General features: G+C 49.9%; 1 protein-coding gene across 7 annotated transcripts in view; it reads left to right on the top strand.

Annotated features, from left to right (window-relative positions):
- GRK5 (G protein-coupled receptor kinase 5) overlaps positions 1 to 16,985 on the top strand; it is a 248,281-nt gene that overhangs the window by 144,988 nt on the left and 86,308 nt on the right. Inside the window, exon 4 of one of the 7 annotated variants that reach the window (XM_063625183.1) lies at positions 13,900 to 14,011. The exons of 5 other annotated variants lie outside the window; for them this stretch is intronic. The gene's annotated coding sequence lies outside the window, so the exon portion shown is untranslated. Of the gene's footprint in view, positions 1 to 10,898; positions 10,917 to 13,899; positions 14,012 to 16,985 lie in introns of those variants that run through there. One more of the 7 variants, XM_063625185.1, reaches the window with a different exon arrangement.

Here is a 16,985-nt window from a genome sequence, read left to right as displayed (position 1 = left end):
CACTTTTTCCTCATATAAATAAAATCTTGAGTTAGGCCATGGGTTGGCCCTTCTGTGTCATCAGGGTCCTAGGCTGCTTTTATCTCTCGATTCCACTAGGTGTCTCATGATCCAAGATGGCAGATACAGCTCCAGCCACAATATTCTTGTTCCAAAGAAGTAGAAAAAGATAAGAGGGAAAGGGTAAAAGTACATTCCTCCCAATGAGTGAGCCCCTTGAAGGAGCTTTTCTGGAAGGGAAAGCTAACAAGTTGTCCTTGCATCTCATTGGCTGGCCCTGGTTATTAGGGAGGCTGCCCACTGTGTGCTCAGCATATGTGAATGGAGGACAAACATCCTGCCCTCAAGGTGCTTACAGCAGATCGAACTGCTTCCCGTTGAAGCTGTAAAGGAGACTGCAGTTGAGTGGGTAAGAAAAAGCCTCCTCTAACCAGACTTGCCTCTGGAGTGGCCCCAATAAGCTCCTGGGTCTGTTTTGGTTTCTTCAACACATTTATTTGGTGTTTAATTGGAGGGGAAAGTTGCAGCGATTATGTCACCTGCCCAAGGCAGCCCCTGCCCACCACCATCTCATCAACTCTTCTGAAAAGACAAGAGTCACTCTTGGTACAAACCAGTCTCATTCCACCAGCTGCCATCCTCTGGTGCAATTAGAACAAGAGCCCACTTTCCACCTGAATCCTAGATTGGTGTCATTTAAGCTCAGCAGAGCCCCGTATGGTGGTGACCAGGCCCAAGTTCTGTGCAGCTTACCTGGGCACTGCGGGCCACCCGGGCTCCATCCTCCCTGTCTCTCCCCTGAGGACCTGGGTTTGCTTTTCACTTCTTATCTCAGGAGGGTATGCTGGCCAGTTGCCAGAAATATCAAAAGTTCGGAGAGTTCTTTAAAATCAGCGGAGCCTTTCTGGGTTGCCAATGTTGTTCCGGGGACTGGTTCAGAGATCAAATCTTGTTCATGTGAAGAAGCCCTCTCTGCTGGGATTTGGGTTCATCTGGACATGAAATGCCCTTTTCACTTTTTGGGAATTGGGATGCCAGACCATGGAAAGAATGTTCGGGCTGAAATGGGAGCCAGGGGTGGGATACAGCCCCTGTTTCTCCATTTGCTTGCTCAGGAGACTTACTCCAGCTGGTTGGAGGCAGAGATGGGGAGAGATGGCTTCTGCTGTCCTCAGCCGGGGATCTGCCTTTGTTCTGTAATTAGCTCCAAGCAAATAGTCTTGGGAGGAAATTTAGAGAGATGTTTCACAGGGCGTTAGAAATCAAACTGCTATTAATATGCTAATTACAGTAGGCTCGATACTTACCATTGAAACAGGTCCTGGAGAGCCTCTTCTTGGCAACACTGTCAGACATTCTGTTCTTGAAATAAAAAGTCCATATTCTTTGGTGAAAGCTCTAAATCCAGGCTTTCCCTATGAACAGCCAGCCCTTTTCTTTGGATTCAGTAGGTTCAGCCCCGTCCTCTGGCAGCAAAGGCTGGGTGGAGTGAGGTGGAGAGAATTTGACGCACTCAGAAAGCAGTCAGCTCCGCAGAGGTGTCCAAAGGTGCTGGGGCCCCAGAGGTCCCAGACCAGTTACCTGACAATGTCATTGTACATCTAAGCATTATTTTTAGCAATGACATCACTGCTACTGGTTTTATTTTTAGATTGATGATGCAGGTGGTGTTTGGAAATGTCTTTTTTCCCCACATCACTTTTGTCCTGGAAGTACCCAGTATATGAGAGAAACAAAATGGCAGCCACCCCACCAAGGGCAATCCATTTTTTCTTTTTTTTTTTTTTTGAGGTGACTTATATTTTATTAGTGTGACTTCATTCATTTTTCTATAGAAATATTACTGTGTTGATTTTGGGGATGTTTGATATATATGACATATATAGATCATATTTCTAAAATCTGATAAGTTCTGAATTCTGAAATACATGTGATCTCAAGGATTTCTTTTTTTTTAAAAAAAGTCTATATCTAAGGTAGATAACATGATGTTTTGCTATATATGTACTTAGTGAAATGATTGCTACAGTCAAGCAAATTAATAGATGCATCACCTCTCATAGTTACCTTTGTCCATGGAGTGGGGCAGAAAGGTTAAGAGTACCTGAAATCTACTCTCTTAGCAGATTTCCAGTGTACAGTACCATATTATTAACTATAGTTCTCATATTCTCATAGTGTACATTAGATCTCTAGACTTATCCTACATAACTGCAACTTTGTGCCCTACATCTCCTTTTTTTTTTTTTGAGATGAGGTCTTGCTCTGTCACTCAGGCTGGAGTGCAGTGGCACAATCATGCCTCACTGCAGCCTCGACCTTCCAGGCTCAATTGACCCTCCCACCTCAGCCTCCTGAGTATCTGTGGCTACAGGTGTACACCGCCATGCCTGGCTAATTTTTGTATTTTTTGTAGAGACGGGGTTTTGCCATGTTGCCCAGATTGGTCTCAAACTCCTAGGCTCAAGTGATCCTGCCACTTTGGCCTTCCAAAGTGCTGGGATTGCAGCTGCACCCAGCCCATCTCCTCCATTTTTAAGGCTGAATAATATTCCATTGTACAGTTGATCCTTGAACAGCACAGGTTTGAACTGTGTGGGTCCACCTTTATGAAGATTTTTTTCAACCAAACATGGATTGAAAATACAGTATTCAAGGGATACAAAACCCTGAGTATTGGAAAGGCTGACTTTTCATATACTCAGGTTCTGTAGGGCCAACTATGGGAGTTGAGAATGCATGGATTTTGGTATCCATGGGGGATTTGTTCTAGGACTCCCCGAGAATACCAAAATCCATGAATGCTCGAGTCCCTGATATAAAATAGTATATTTGCATATAACCAACGTAATTCTCCAGTATACTTTAAATCATCTCTAGATTACTTCTAATACCTAATTCAGTGTAAATGCTATATAAATAGTTGTTATACTGTATTGTTTAGGGAATAATGACAAAAAACTAAAAAGTCTGTACATGTTCAGTACAGACACAACAATCCATTTCCTATCAAATATTTTTGATCCATAGTTAGTTGAATCCACAGATGCAGAATCCATGGATAAGGAATGCCAACAGTATATCACAATTTCATTATTTTTTCATCTGTTGATGAACACTTAGATTGTTTCCATATATTGGCTAGTATAAATAATACCTAGTATAAATAATGCTGCAATGAACATATGAGTACAGGTATCTCTACAAGGTGCTTATTTATTTCCTTTGGGTATATATCCAAAGAGGGCTTGCTGGGTCTTGTGGTAGTTCTATTTTCCAATGTGGAAAATATTAAAAGGTATAACCCACATAAACAAAAGCTGCTGGCTAGGCGTGGTGGCTCACGCCTGTTATCGCAGCACTTTGGGAGGCCGAGGCGGGTGGATCATGAGGTCAGGAGTTTGAGACCAGCCTGACCAACATGGTGAAACCCCATCTCTACTAAAAATACAAAAATTAGCTGGGTGTGGTGGCATGCGCCTGTAATCTCAGCTACTCAGGAGGCTGAGGCAGGAGAATTGCTTGAATCTGGGAGGCGGAGGTTGCAGTGAGCTGAGATTGCACCACGGCACTCCAGCAGCTTGGGTGACAGAGCGAGACTCTGTCACAAAAAAAAAAAAAAAACCTCCTTGGGATCTGTAATAATTTGTAGAGGTATCAAGGTGTCCTGAGTCCATAAAGTTTCAGAGTCACTGCAGTAGAGGGAAGAAAAGGACAACAGAAACAGTGAAACTTAAATAGCATTTCCTGAGCCCTGAGAAACAACCGATGCTATATAGTTATTTTTTCACTCTAAGATAACTCAAGATAGAAACTTTTAAATCTAGAGAACTGATAAAGTAAGATAATAATACATTCTGCAGGCCTAAGAACTCTGATCTGGAGGATCAAGACTGGGTCATGCATACATTGCATTAGACAGCGACACCTAATGAACAACTTTGGTATTACAACCCAGCTCTATGAAACCAGGGACTAGCAAGAGTAAATGCTGTGTTCAGACTAAAGGACATAGATAAGAGCACATTCTGTCAGGCAGAGTATTTCATTATTTGATATTCTTTTTTTTTTTTTTTTTTTTTTTTTTTTTGAGACGGAGTCTCGCTGTGTCACCCAGGCTGGAGTGCAGTGGCGCGATCTCGGCTCACTGCAACCTCCGCCTCCCAGGTTCACGCCATTCTCCTGCCTCAGCCTCTCCGAGTAGCTGGGACTACAGGCGCCCGCCACCACGCCCGGCTAATTTTTTGTATTTTTAGTAGAGACGGGGTTTCACCGTGGTCTCGATCTCCTGACCTCGTGATCCGCCCGCCTTGGCCTCCTAAAGTGCTGGGATTACAAGCGTGAGCCACCGCGCCCGGCCATTTGATATTCTTAGACAAAACAAATTCTCAGGGTGTGGAGGGCAATTTACAAAATATATAATGACAGTTCATTTGCTTAGACCTTCTTCCTTAGTTAAGTTGAATGTTAGTGGTCCATCAGGGAATCCGGAGCATAGAGAAGAATCACAATCACCTTGGACTTACAAGAAATAATTCAAAGACTTTATAGAATCAGTCTCTAGTCCCAGAATTTTATGTTTTTACCATGTTCGTGGCTCATGCTTTCTTGATTTCTGGCATCCTGTCTGATTTCTGATGTTGGGCTAGCTAAAGTCTTGTTTGTCTATCTTCCTGATGCCCAATAAGATCAGCCCCTTTACTGTGCCTGGATTTCTATATCCAGCATTACCTAAATCCAACTTTACACAGGCTTTGGGCTCTTCCAGTTCCTCCTCTGCCCTTTAACCCCATGTGTGCCCCAGAACCATCCACAAGGAGATGCCAAGAATAGAGAAGATGATCAACAACAACAACAACAACAAAACAGAACTGCAGCCCTTCTGTATGCTTCAGTCTCTAGCAGGCTCAGCCCAAGCCACTACCGATCCCTTTTCTCACAAGTTTTCAGTGCAATCTACAGGAGGCTTTGTATTCTCATATAGGAACCCTTCTCAAAACTGATAGAACGACAAAGGCTTTGCTTTACTAAAATTTGCTCTGCCACCCCTCTCTTTAGCAACTGACCAGTGCTGAGCTATCTCATGCTACCTCTATGGCATTGTCAAAGAAGGCAGGGAATGTCTTTGCCCACCAAAGAACAGCATGTGGGTGAGGCCCAGGCTAGGGAAGAAAAAATTCTTAACGAAGTGAGGTGTGAAGGTGGCTGGGGGCCAACTGGACCCTGGAGCCCAAGCGAAGTGAAGTGATGCCAAATGCCTTGCCCTATCAAAGTAATGAAAGTGATCTTGAAATGGTGTTTTTTCTTATTTTAATGACAGAGCAGGGCTGGGTAAGGAATAACTGGAAGTGCAGATGAAGCTTGTTTATGCTCCAAAGATAAAGTCACAAATGGGAGGTAGGGTGGGCTGTGTGGCCTTCCCTTGCTCTAGGCAAATTCCCTCAGCACTAGAGAAGGTGACTTCTGAAGGGCCTGTGTTGTGTCTGCAGTTCTGTCCCCAGGGAGGTGGAAGCTGAGGCACCTGTGGCAAAGCCCCTCGTGGGAGCGGGGGTCAGGGAGATGTTTGGAAAGGCTGTGGCTGATAATGAGACGCAGGTAACCCTGGTGGATATGGTTCCATCCTGGTGCGTGCCTTCCTGGTTGCCTCCTGCTGCCCGCTCCTGGGGAGTGGAGTGGGGGAAGCATCAGTCTGGATTGTTGTTGGCTTGGTTGCCTTCCAGAGGCCTGCGTCCAGGTGCCAGGGAAATTCTGACTGAAGTCCATTCAACAATAGCAATAGTGGCTCACACTCAGGCCTGCTGGCCCCACCATTGACAGCTTTGCATGAGCTTCTTTCCATGCAAGAGGGCTGTCCCCAGGTTCACTCCCCACTTCTTGTTCTGCTGCCTGCATTCTTGGCCACGTAGTTAAGTCTCCCTCCCTTTGTGCCCCCTTTATGTCTCTGGTCTTCTCCAACAGTAGCCATGCCATTGGCAGGGTGGGGGTGGGTGGGGCGCGCTTCCTGACTCGGATGCCTTGGCCCCACAGGGACTGAGTTTTGGACAAGGTGCGGCGGCAGCCTCCCAAGCCAGGGGTGGGCAGCGTCTGCTGAGCAGATCCTGGTCCTCTCAGGGTGGCTGCATCAATCACACCCAAAGGGGAGAGGCCTCAGTATGGAAAGTATGTGAGCCTTGGCAGAATCACGGATGGCCCGAAATGGCTCGGCCCCTTCTTTCCAAGGCCCCGGCTGGTTTCCCCATTGTGCAGTGGGGAGGGAGAAAGGGGCCAGCTTGCCTGAGTTCCTGGAGCACCAATGAGAGTCCCTGAGCCACAGGTAGGTGAGGGCAAGGGTGGCAGTGTTTTGGGGTGTCCACGCAGCATGCATGGCTGGTCCTAGCTCGGATGCTGTGCTCATGTTAGCATCTGACAGTCACCCATGAGGAACAGGAGCCCCTCCCATTACTCAGCCAAGGGCACAGAGTGATTGTGCCCCGGGTGTAGCAAATGCTCTGCAAACAGTAGCTGCTCTGACCATGTGATTTGACTGGCGTTGCCCAGATGCTGAGTGGTGGTGCCAGGATTGGACCTGTATCCATCTCATGCCTCCACCCAGGCCCTCCACCCGGCAGCCTGGCTGCCTTCTCCTGGGCCTGGTCCCCTTGCCCCCAGGAATTGAGGCGTGCATCGTGCATTCCCATCTCCCAAATCATGGTCCTGTCTGTGCCCTCATCCTCTCCTCTTCCACAGGCCTCTCAGGGAAGCAGGCAGGGCAGAGTCAGCAGCCCCATTTTAGAGACCAGGAAACTGAGGCCCAGGGATTCCTCAGAGGTCACCAAGCTTGTAAATGGTAGCACTGAGCCTCAAGCCTTGCTCTTTGGATCATCCACTTTGTATTATTCTGCTCAGGCTGCTATGACAAAATACCACAGAGTGGGCGGCTTAGACAACAGGCGTCTCTTTCCTCACAGTTCTGGGGGCCGCAGTTCAAGATTCAGGTGCCTCAAGGCTGGCTTCTGCCCTTGCTGGTTTGTAGATCGCTGTCTTCCTGTTGTGTCCTTGCCTGGCCTTCCTCTGAGCTCTCTGGTGTCTCTTCCTCTCCTCCTAAGGACACCGGCCCTATCAGTTAGGGCCCCACCCTGAAGACTTCATTTAACCTTAATTACCTCCCCAAAGCCCCACCCCCAAATATAGTCACTTTGGGGGTTAGAGCTTCAACATATGAATTTTGGGACAACACCCTGAGCCCCCTCCACTGTTTGGAGTCCCCTAGCTCACACCAGGGGGGTTGCTACTGCTGTGCATCAGAGGAGCCATTTGGAGAGACTGTGCCGGAGCCCAGGGGTAGGGCTGGGGCAATCCAGGAAGGCTTCCTGGAGGAGATGTGTGTACACACATGCAGAGCTTGGGGCAGTACATGCACTTACGGGGGCCTATTTCAGGGAACCCCACATGTAATCCACACCAGTAACTCAGATGAGCTGTAGCTGTTTTCCAGGAGCCACTTTCTCTCCATGGTTATGGCAAGAGGGGAGCCTCCGGGTGCTGTGTGGCCCAGCAAGGCAGCTGTGGGTTGATGCGGCGAAGCAGGTAGTGTTTCCAGGTCGTTCGTGTGGAAGGGAATGGGATCCCAGGTGGGCAGGGCCAGGCAACGAAGGCCAGAAATCGAGCTGAGCACCCACGAAGACTTCCTCAGAGCAAAGACCTGCAGAGGGGACCACTGCATGTGGCAGCTGCCCCGGATGCTGTGGCCTTGGCTGCTGTGGGAGGATAATTTTTGTTAAGATGAACTAAGTTGGGACTGCATCTCACACAGTGGCCTTTGTATAAATTCGCTTGCCTTCCTCATCTGGTATCTGTTCCCTCTTTGGTTCACAGCCTGGTTGCGGGTGTTTGAGGGAATCTGTACTGCCACACTTAGAACATTCAAGTTTCTGCCATCCCTGTGTTTCTGGAGTGACAGTGATGTTCCTGGGGGAGAGGTTTGGGTTCATGCAGCAAGTCCCATGCAGAGTCTGGGGCAAATTCGGGTCCTGAGTGAGGTCGTAGTGGGTACCTGGCTAGCAGGCTGAAAGGAGGTTGAGGAGATTGAGGAGGCTGAGGGAGCTTAAGGAGGCTGGGGAGGCAGAGGGAGGCTCGGGAGGCTGAGGAGGCGGAGGGAGGCTGAGGAGGCTGAGGAGGTGGTGGGAAGCTGAGGGAAGTAGAGGGAGGTAGAGGGAGGTAGAGGGAGACTGAGGGAGGTGGAGGGAGGTTGAGGAGGTAGGGGGAGGCTGAGGAGGCCGAGGGAATCTGAGGGAGGCAGGGAGGGAGGTGGAGGGAGGCTGAAGAGGCTGAGGGGGTGAAGGAAGTTGAGGGAGGCTCAGGCTGAAGGAGGCTGAAGGACTCTGCTCTTTGGGTAGAACTTCCTGTTTCTCATGTTTCCTCTCTGAAGGCCACAGTGCCCAGCCCTGCCCCAAAGCAGAGCCAGAGCTTGTGTCCATTTCTTGGGTGTGGAGTGTGCCTTTGGTTTCTCTTTGGTTGTGCCTTGGCATGGCACGCGGGGCCCAGTGGGATTCTGGAGGTGCTTAGTGGGTGGCTTCTCAGAGCTCAGGCCACAGCCTGTGTGAGTGGGAAGAGTCTGTGTGAGTGGGAGGAGCCTGTGTGAGTGGGAGGAGCCTGTGCGAGTGGGAACAGTCTGTGAGTGGGAGGAGCCTGTGTGAGTGGGAGGAGCCTGTGTGAGTGGGAAGAGTCTGTGTGAGTGGGAGGAGCCTGAGAGGGAGGAGCGTATGTGAGAGGGAGGAGCCTGTGTGAATGGGAAGAACTTGTGTGAGTGGGCAGTCTTGTGAGTGGGAGGAGCCGGTGTGAGTGGGAGGAGCCAGTGTGAGTGGGAGGAGCCCCTCTCGCAGCTGCATGGTCAAGTGTTTGAGGCTAAGTTAGGAGAAGATGGGCCGTCCGTCCCCTTCCTCCCTCCTCCCTCCTCTCTCTTCTTCCGCACCCGGCCCGGGGCCCTTTGCTCTGGGTCATGCTCTGTTCCCAGGCCCTGTGGGGATGCTGGGAACCCTGGGAACACAGCTCCCTCCCTGCCAGAGGGAGGCCCTGAGCGTTCTGAGCCTTTGGCCGCTGCTTCTCTGGTGGGAAACGGTGGTTTCCTCTTGAGGGGAGTGTTAGTCGCTGCCTTTCCCTCCCTCTGACTCCCAAGGGTGAGTCTCTGGGACAGCAGGTGCCTCTGGGAAGGTCTCCTGGCTAGGTGGGCTCTGGCTCCCCGGGAGTACTGTGGGCTTTGGAGCCAAAAAGACCTGGACGCAGATCCCAGCTCCTTGACTGATGCACTGTGACCTTGGGCAAGTTCCTTAAACTGGCTGTGCCCTGGTTTTCTGTCCAGCAGGACCGGGCAGTGCTGTCCACCCTACAGTGGAACCAAGGGAGAGAATGGCGCATCAGAGGTGTGGCTCGTGGCAGGTGCTAAACACTTGTGAGTGTCTGGGTGCCTGGTGTGGGAACATGAGCAGAATCCCCACCCCACTTGGATGTCTGGTGGTCTTCGCTGCTCTCTGACTGCCTAGATGGGGAGGTCTCGAGGCCATCATGATTCAACCATTCTCTTACTTAGCAAGCCCTGACCACCATTCATTCATTCATCCATTCACTTCTGAGAACCTGCCGCGTAGTAGCCCTTGTTCTCTGCACTGGGGCCCATGGATAAGACAGACCAGGACTTGTGCTCCAATTCTATGTTGAAGTTGAGGGAAGAAGTTAATTAAGCAATCGGCCAAGCGGATTTCAAAGGACAGCTGTGCTGCACGCCACTGAGGAGACGTGAGAGGAATCCTGGCTAGGGGCCTATGCTGGGTGCCCACCAGTGGGGGAGGCACAGAGGGGGTTCAGAATTGAAAGGCTGGGTGTGGTGGCTCATGCCTGTAATCCCAGCACTTTGGGAGGCCAAGGCGGACAGATCACTTGAGGTCAGGAGTTCGAGACCAGCCTGGCCAACATGGCGAAACCCTGTCTTTACTAAAAATACAAAAATTAGCCAGGCATGGTGGCGTGCACCTGTAATTCCAGCTCCTCGGGAGGCTGAGGCAGGAGAATTGCCTGAACCTGGGAGGTGGAGGTTGCAGTGAGCTGAAGTTGCACCACTGTACTCCAGCCTGGGTGACAAAGCGAGACTCCATCTCAAAAAAAAAAAAAAGAATTGAAAGGCAGCCTTGACCTTAGGAAGTGTGCTCACCAGCTGCAAGCTGTCCCACCTCCATACTCTGTGATTATTGGAGGTGATGCTACTACAAGAAGGAATAGTATTTTAAAGAATAAAGTCAGTTCTTAGGAAGCTGATAGTAGCCCTATGACAATCTGGTGTTTAATCATTTAGATAAAGCCATAGCCTGGGGTCAAAGATTGGCTGGAGGTGTGCCTGGAGCATTAAGTTCATGCTCACCACCAAACTTCCTGTTCCTTGTAAGTAAGTCAGTGTCATCCCAGGTGCTGGCATGGCCAGTTTAGGATCACCCTTTGCCTGTGCCCTTGGGGAACCCTAGGACACTTGAGTCTGAATGGCCTGATGTGGCTAGGACAAGGGCAGTCTTGTGCAACTCTCCCATCTTGGGAAAACAAATGTGATTCCTAATGTGTTGCCTTGAGTTCCTGGAACCAGGGTGTTTGTTTTATGTAATAGACAGCAGAGACCATTCTGTTGACTTCAGAGCCTTCCTGCATCTAAGCTATAACTCTTCATAAAATGTCCTTTCAATATCACAGGGAAGGAAGACTAAATAGTGTCTCACAGGGAGGAAGAATGTTCTGCATTTTGGGTCACCACCTTGAGAATTGAACACATGATTTTTGAGATTTGGGGACCTTAATTCCTCTGGGAAACTCCTCTCCTTGCTGAGTGCTGCAGCTGCCCAAGAAGGATGGGACCCTTGGAGCCTTATTATAGCCCCATGGGTCAGACTGAAGATCAGGTGGGTACATTGTGTTTGAAGCAACATCTGTATCCCAAGCCACGGCACAGGAGCATCTGAAACTCATCCAGATTTAGTAGATGAGACTAAGCTGGTGAACACTCAGTTCCACTTAACCCGTTATTGGCAGCCTATGCTCACACTCTTTCCTGGTTGGCAAGTGAAGAAGGTGGGTATAGGGGATTTTGGCAAGGATGTTAGTGGATAGAGTATTTTTTGTCCAGGCGCGGTGGCTCATGCCTGTAATCCCAGCACTTTGGGAGGCCGAGGCGGGTGGATCACCTGAAGTCAGGAGTTCAAGACCAGCCTGGCCAACAAGGTGAAACCCCGTCTCTACTAAAAATACAAAAAATTATCTGGGAGTGGCGGCAGATGTCTGTAATCCCAGCTACTCGGGAGGCTGAGGCAGGAGAATCGCTTGAACCCGGGAAACAGAGGTTGCAGTGAGCCAAGATTGCATCACTGCACTCCAGCCTGGGCGACAAGAGTGAAACTGTCTCAAAAGAAAAAAACAAACAGTAGTTTCTGAGGACCCACCTTGCACCAGGAGCCGTGCTAAGTGCCTTGATTGACCTGTACCTTCTAGATCGGTCATACTATTACTATTTCTATTCTAGGACCGGGGAAGTAAATCTGAGAAAAGGTCATGCAGCTAGTACATGGTTGTAGAAGGCAGAGTATAGGTTCAGCTGCTGTAGCAAAGACCTAGACTTACACTGACCTAAACAAGGTGGAAGCCGGTTTCTCCCTCATGGAACAGTGCTGGGGTTGGGGTCTACTAGGGCTGCAAGACCCTATGGAAACTCTGTCTGCATGGTCACTCAGTTCCCAGTCTCTTTCTGGCCTTACAATGTTGCCCTCGTTGACATGGGCTAAGATGGTGCCCACTGTGTTTACATTCTAGCCTCTGGGAAGAGGGAAGCTGGGAGGGGAAGAAGGGGCACACCCTTTCCCTTTAAGGGTGTTACTCAGAACTAACTTGGATCTGTTGTTCTGTTCACATTCCATTGGTCAAAATTTGGTCACCTAGCCACCCCTAGCTGCAGAGGTGGCGGGGAAGTCTTTCTTTTGGAGCTAAAAACAGGAGACCTATTACTATAGAAAACATGATGAACAGCTATTGGGTAACAGCTAGTGTTTCTGTCCCAGAGGTGGAGCTGGGATATGCGTCCAGGAGGACTATGCATGGGTTCATGCCTCTCCCTCTTCACTACCTCCTCCTGGAGGACATCTAGGTCAGCATCAAAGAAGAAGAGTCTGGAGCTAGACTAAGATCCTTGGGCAGGGGTGGTGGGTATTTCTGCTGATCCTTGGATTCTCTGGGCCTAGCACAGTGTAGGGCGCAAAGCAGGATTCAGTAAATCCATCTTAAAGAAAGGGAGGGAGAAGGGAGCCGGCCTTGCCGATCCAACCCCAGCCCAATCCTGGATGCGAATCTAAGGGGGCTGGGAACTGAGGCACCAATAGCCAGAAGGCAGCTGGGTCTGGAGGGATTCTCTTGGGGGTGGAGCTCTGCAACTTCTTTGGGCTGGACCAGAGGTTCAGGGTATCCTTTTGGCTCCCGGAGCTTAACCCCAAGATTGAAGGACATCTGTGAGCTTTGCTTCCAGAATGGAAATTTTGTAAGAAGCCACCTTTGGGAGGAACTGGATCTCTGTCCTGGTGGTGGTTGCTTGGGCCATGCCATATACTTTCTGAATTTGGTTGCAGCTGCTTGTAGGTCCGTGTTTGTCAGCTGCTGCCCCCGAGTAAGGCTGTCTGCAAGGAAGGGTCTCTGCCTACCTCCTGCTGTACCCCAGCTGCCCACTTTAGCTGGCCCTGACTTATCTAGTACAAAATGCAGTTACAGTCTGACCTTTCAGAACCCCGGGCCCCCATGAAGGCATCCTTGAAGGGCTTTCAAAGGCAGCATACTGCATATGAGGAGTTTAAAATTTGCCTGTCTCTATGACTGTATTTTCTGAGCAAAGCTTTTCTCCGTGCAGGTGCACAGAAGGAAAAATAAGTAAGCATAAGAGGTTCCAGTTTGGAATTTTTCAATCATCTGAATGTTGTTCTTGGCAAGGAGTAATTTAAAACAGCCGTTATGGGTTACATTTTTAGACCAGTTAGAAATAAGGGTTTCACCACAATCATATTCTTTGATCATCCCAATTATTATTTTTTTCTTTTTCCCAGTTATCTCTCTTGTGCTGAGTAAGTGAGGAGCTACTTATCAGGTTTAGTGTCAGTTACAGATCTGTTTCAAGCCTGGCAGTTGGAGGGAAGAGAAAAGCATTAACAAGGAGCAGCAGCGCCCCAGGCTGAGACAGAGCTTACGAGGTCTAGACAGTTATGAGATATGTGGGACTCTTTAAAAAGAAAGAAAGAAGGAGAGAAACGCACGTGTTTTAGGTTCTCCATGCTTGTATTCTGTATTTGTATAGCTGAGAAAGCTTTAGTTTAAAATAAGTGGTATTTGGCAAGCAGTGGTATTGCACGCTGACAAATTGTGCTCTTTTACTTAGATAAAAATGAAAATGCATGAGGCATGTTGCTTTTTTCCCCTCTTGATGATTAAAAAACGTCTACTTGGCTCTATGCAAAGACAGCCCTTGAAGATTTATATGAGACACCTGTGTGGCATCGATCACAGGCCTTCAGGCTGACAGAAGCAGCTATGCTTCATGGCGGTTAAAATGCCAGGTCCTGGGAGGGGGTTTGGAAAGACCTGAATAGGGGTCTCTATGCCAGGCTTGGGTGGGACCCTTGGGTGAGGGTCTTTGAATTTTAATAAAGGACCTCCCCACGCTGTTCATAATGATCTAGGGCCTAGAGCAGCTAGGCAGGAGGCTAAGCATGCCCTGGGGTGATGAACAAGACAAAAGCCTTCCCCTACCCAGCCTCAGTTTCCCCACCAGGAAGATGAAGCCATCAGACTAGCTTTCTTTTCGGTTTTCTACAAGCTCTATGACCATGTTCCCCTCAACACACCCTTTCTTAGGCTCTGACGTTATTGGGCCGTAAAGGATGAAGATGTCAGTGCAGAGAAGGCGCTCCACTTCCTGTGTAGCAGTTCACAGCCTGGGCCAGCACAGGGAGAAATTTGGAAACAAGTATGTTATAATACAGCCATCAGCTGCAGTTGATTTGTTGGGTCATGAATTCATTCATTCATTCACTGGTCAAACGTTATTGCGCCCCAGCTCTGTGCCAGTTTCTGTGCTGGGTACCGGCATGTGCAGGGAACAAAGCGACCTGGTCCCTGCCTGCTCCAAGTCGGGTCCACTCCATTTGGGCTTCTGTCCTGTTGGCTTAAGGACTTGCCCTGGTGTAGTTCTCAGCACAGGAATGTGCTGTGAAATGCAATTCCAACACCCTATTAAAGCCAAGCATTTACTTCTGGACACCGGGGACTTTAAGACACACCCTTAAAGGAGCAACGGATTTGTTTTGACAAAAGAAGTGTAAACAGGATCCTGGTGAATATCTTTCTCATGGCTGCTCCTGCTTTCATCAATTGGTGACCTCATAAGTGTCCAGACTGTCCTGGGCTCTACAGGGGAGGCAAAGGGTGTGGCGGAGGAGAGAAGAATTTACAGCTTAGTTGGGGAGGCAAGGCCAGCTCTCAGGACAGCCGGCGAAGGTGTGAGACAGCACATCAGTTACATGATCACACATGTGGTGCAGCTCACAGAACTGAAGGAACTCAGGGCAGGGGAGGGGCAGCTACTTGACTCAGCTTTTCTTTTTGGGAAGAGCAACGGAAGGAAGGGCATTCCAGATCATTCTCTTGGCCCAGCCACTAGGTGTTGAGGCCCAGTTGATAGCCAGCCCCAGACCTGCCACAGCTTTCCCATGTCTTTCTATCCTGGAGGCTGGAGCACACCTGGACCTGAGGAAATTGATTGACCAATAGGTCATTGGTACATCCAGGTGACAGGAGTGCCTCCTCCCCACCGTGGACCCCTAGAGGTTGCCAGATGGTGCCACTGGTGTGATGTCATCCACCTCTCAGGGTCCCGAGTCTTTGTCTGCTGCTGCCATGGATCCCTTAAAAGTTAAAAGATGCAGAATAATTGTTCTGCTGTCAGCAAGAGCTGAGTTCACATCCTAGCTCTGCCTCTTGCTAGCCCTGTGACCTTGTGCCATTTCATTCTCAGCACCTCGATTTTAGGCATCTAAAATGTGGGCTGATGGTAGCACCTGTTCTGGAGGGCTGTTGTGAGGATTGCATGAGACATGCATGTAGTGTGCCTAGCATTGTGCCTGGTACACAGGAAGCACCTCGTTCATGTTAGCTGCTATTGTTTCCATTATTATTATTGTAATACATCAGGTGGCAAAGTGGAAAGGCCACTGTCTGAACCAAAGCTCATTTCTTTCTGAAAACCAGCTCTAGCAAACTCTATAAATATCCGTGTCGAAAATCCTGATACCACGAGCTAGAATTCTGCTAAGCTCTGGCCTTCCCTGTGTTAGATTCTGCTGAAGCAATGTGCCTCTCCCCCATCTCTCATCTGGAGTGTGGCCATTGGTGAGCTCCTGTGCCTGTGAAACACCCATTTCTTCCTCCTCCAGGACACCAATCCTAGCCCTTCTTGAGTCTGGGGCCAAGCTGAGAAAAGATGGAAGGAGGCTTGGCAAGAGTTGATGTCGTTTGACATTTAATCACCAAAGACCCAGATTGGGTCCCAGCGAGTTAAACCCACTGTGCCCTGTTCTTGGGCAGACAGTGTTGGGGTGTGGTCACTTGGTTGGCTGGGAGAACTGGAGCTGTATCTACTAAGACTCTAAGAGCACAGAATAATTGCTTTCAAACATTTGTCCTCTGCATCCCAAGAATGACAGCCAAAGGGCAGTATAACAGAAAGACAGGCTTGGTCTCGAAATGGGAATGGCCTCGCAGCATGGTGTTGATAAAGAGTATTAGATGCTCTGCAGGTGAAGTGCTTCCTGTCCCTGTGAGTGCACATGCCAGGGCTGGCTGAGCCCTTGATGGGGATCATGTTGGGAGGATTAAGGGTGGCTGGGGGTCTTGGGACCCTGAGACGTCAGGACTTTCAGGAGACCATCAGTTGCCTCCACCTTCCGAGGCATTCATTTCTCCAGCTGCTTTTGGCCAGCACAGCCGTGATCCTCGCTAGACCCCGGCCAGTGTCCCAGGAAGAAGCCAGGTGCCTCGGCAGGGCCAGGGCAGGAAGAGCCAGGTCTGCCTGGAAGCTGCTATTTGCCTTGGTCCCTGGCTTGCCCAGCTGTTTCCTGGCCTGGCCCTCCATGGCTTTTGCTTGATTAGCTCATAGCTCCAGGGGAAGCCAGACCCCGGGCCCTGGAAGGCAAGATGAGCTCCCAGTCCTCCCTGGCAGGCAGCGTGCAAGAAGGATGGGCTGGGCATTGCCATACGAAGTCAACCTGAAATGCACTTGGGAGACACTGAGGCACTGAGAGGAAGTAACGACTCCCAGGTTTCCTGAAATGAAAGCCAGGGCTCCTTGGCGCCCCTCAGAGCCCCAGGCCTCTGGGAAATGCTGCCTTTAAACTCATGCTTGTGTTGCTCCAGCTGTATTGCCACATTGTAGTTGCGGGTGGTGGTGGGGGTGGGGGATGGCAGCTGGGTGGGTTTAAAGATCCCCAGCAGTGGTGAACGCTGCTTTGGGCTCTGATGCTGGAGAAAGGCCCCATGCCCTGTAATGTCTCCATTCCCACCAGGCTCACAGCCCCCCTGTGAGGCTACCAAAATGGGAGGCATTTAAGCCCCCCTTGTTCATCAGCCCTATTTTGTAAAAGGAGAAACCAAGGTCCAGAGAGAAGAATGATGGGTCAGAGGTCATGCAGGGTCAGACGTGGAGCTGGACGCAAAGCCCAGTCTCCTAGCCCCAGCCCCATGCACCGGTGTGCTTTCTGGAAAGGGGCGTGCCAGGCAGGACCCCTGGGCTCAGACCGCCTCACTTCTGGGGGCTCTGGGCTTACTGTGCTGCAGCTCCGAGCAGCAGGCAGCCTGGCCCAGCCTTGCCTCCACCCAGGGACCTGAGCCTAGGGAGCCATGCTGACCCTTTCGTTCCCTTGGACAGAAGCCACCTTAGGCACAGC

The sequence above is a fragment of the Symphalangus syndactylus genome, chromosome 2 (assembly GCF_028878055.3).
Source record: "Symphalangus syndactylus isolate Jambi chromosome 2, NHGRI_mSymSyn1-v2.1_pri, whole genome shotgun sequence".
Lineage (NCBI taxonomy): Eukaryota > Metazoa > Chordata > Mammalia > Primates > Hylobatidae > Symphalangus > Symphalangus syndactylus.
Note: the sequence above shows the minus strand (reverse complement) of the source record. Positions and strands in the feature narration are given on the sequence as shown.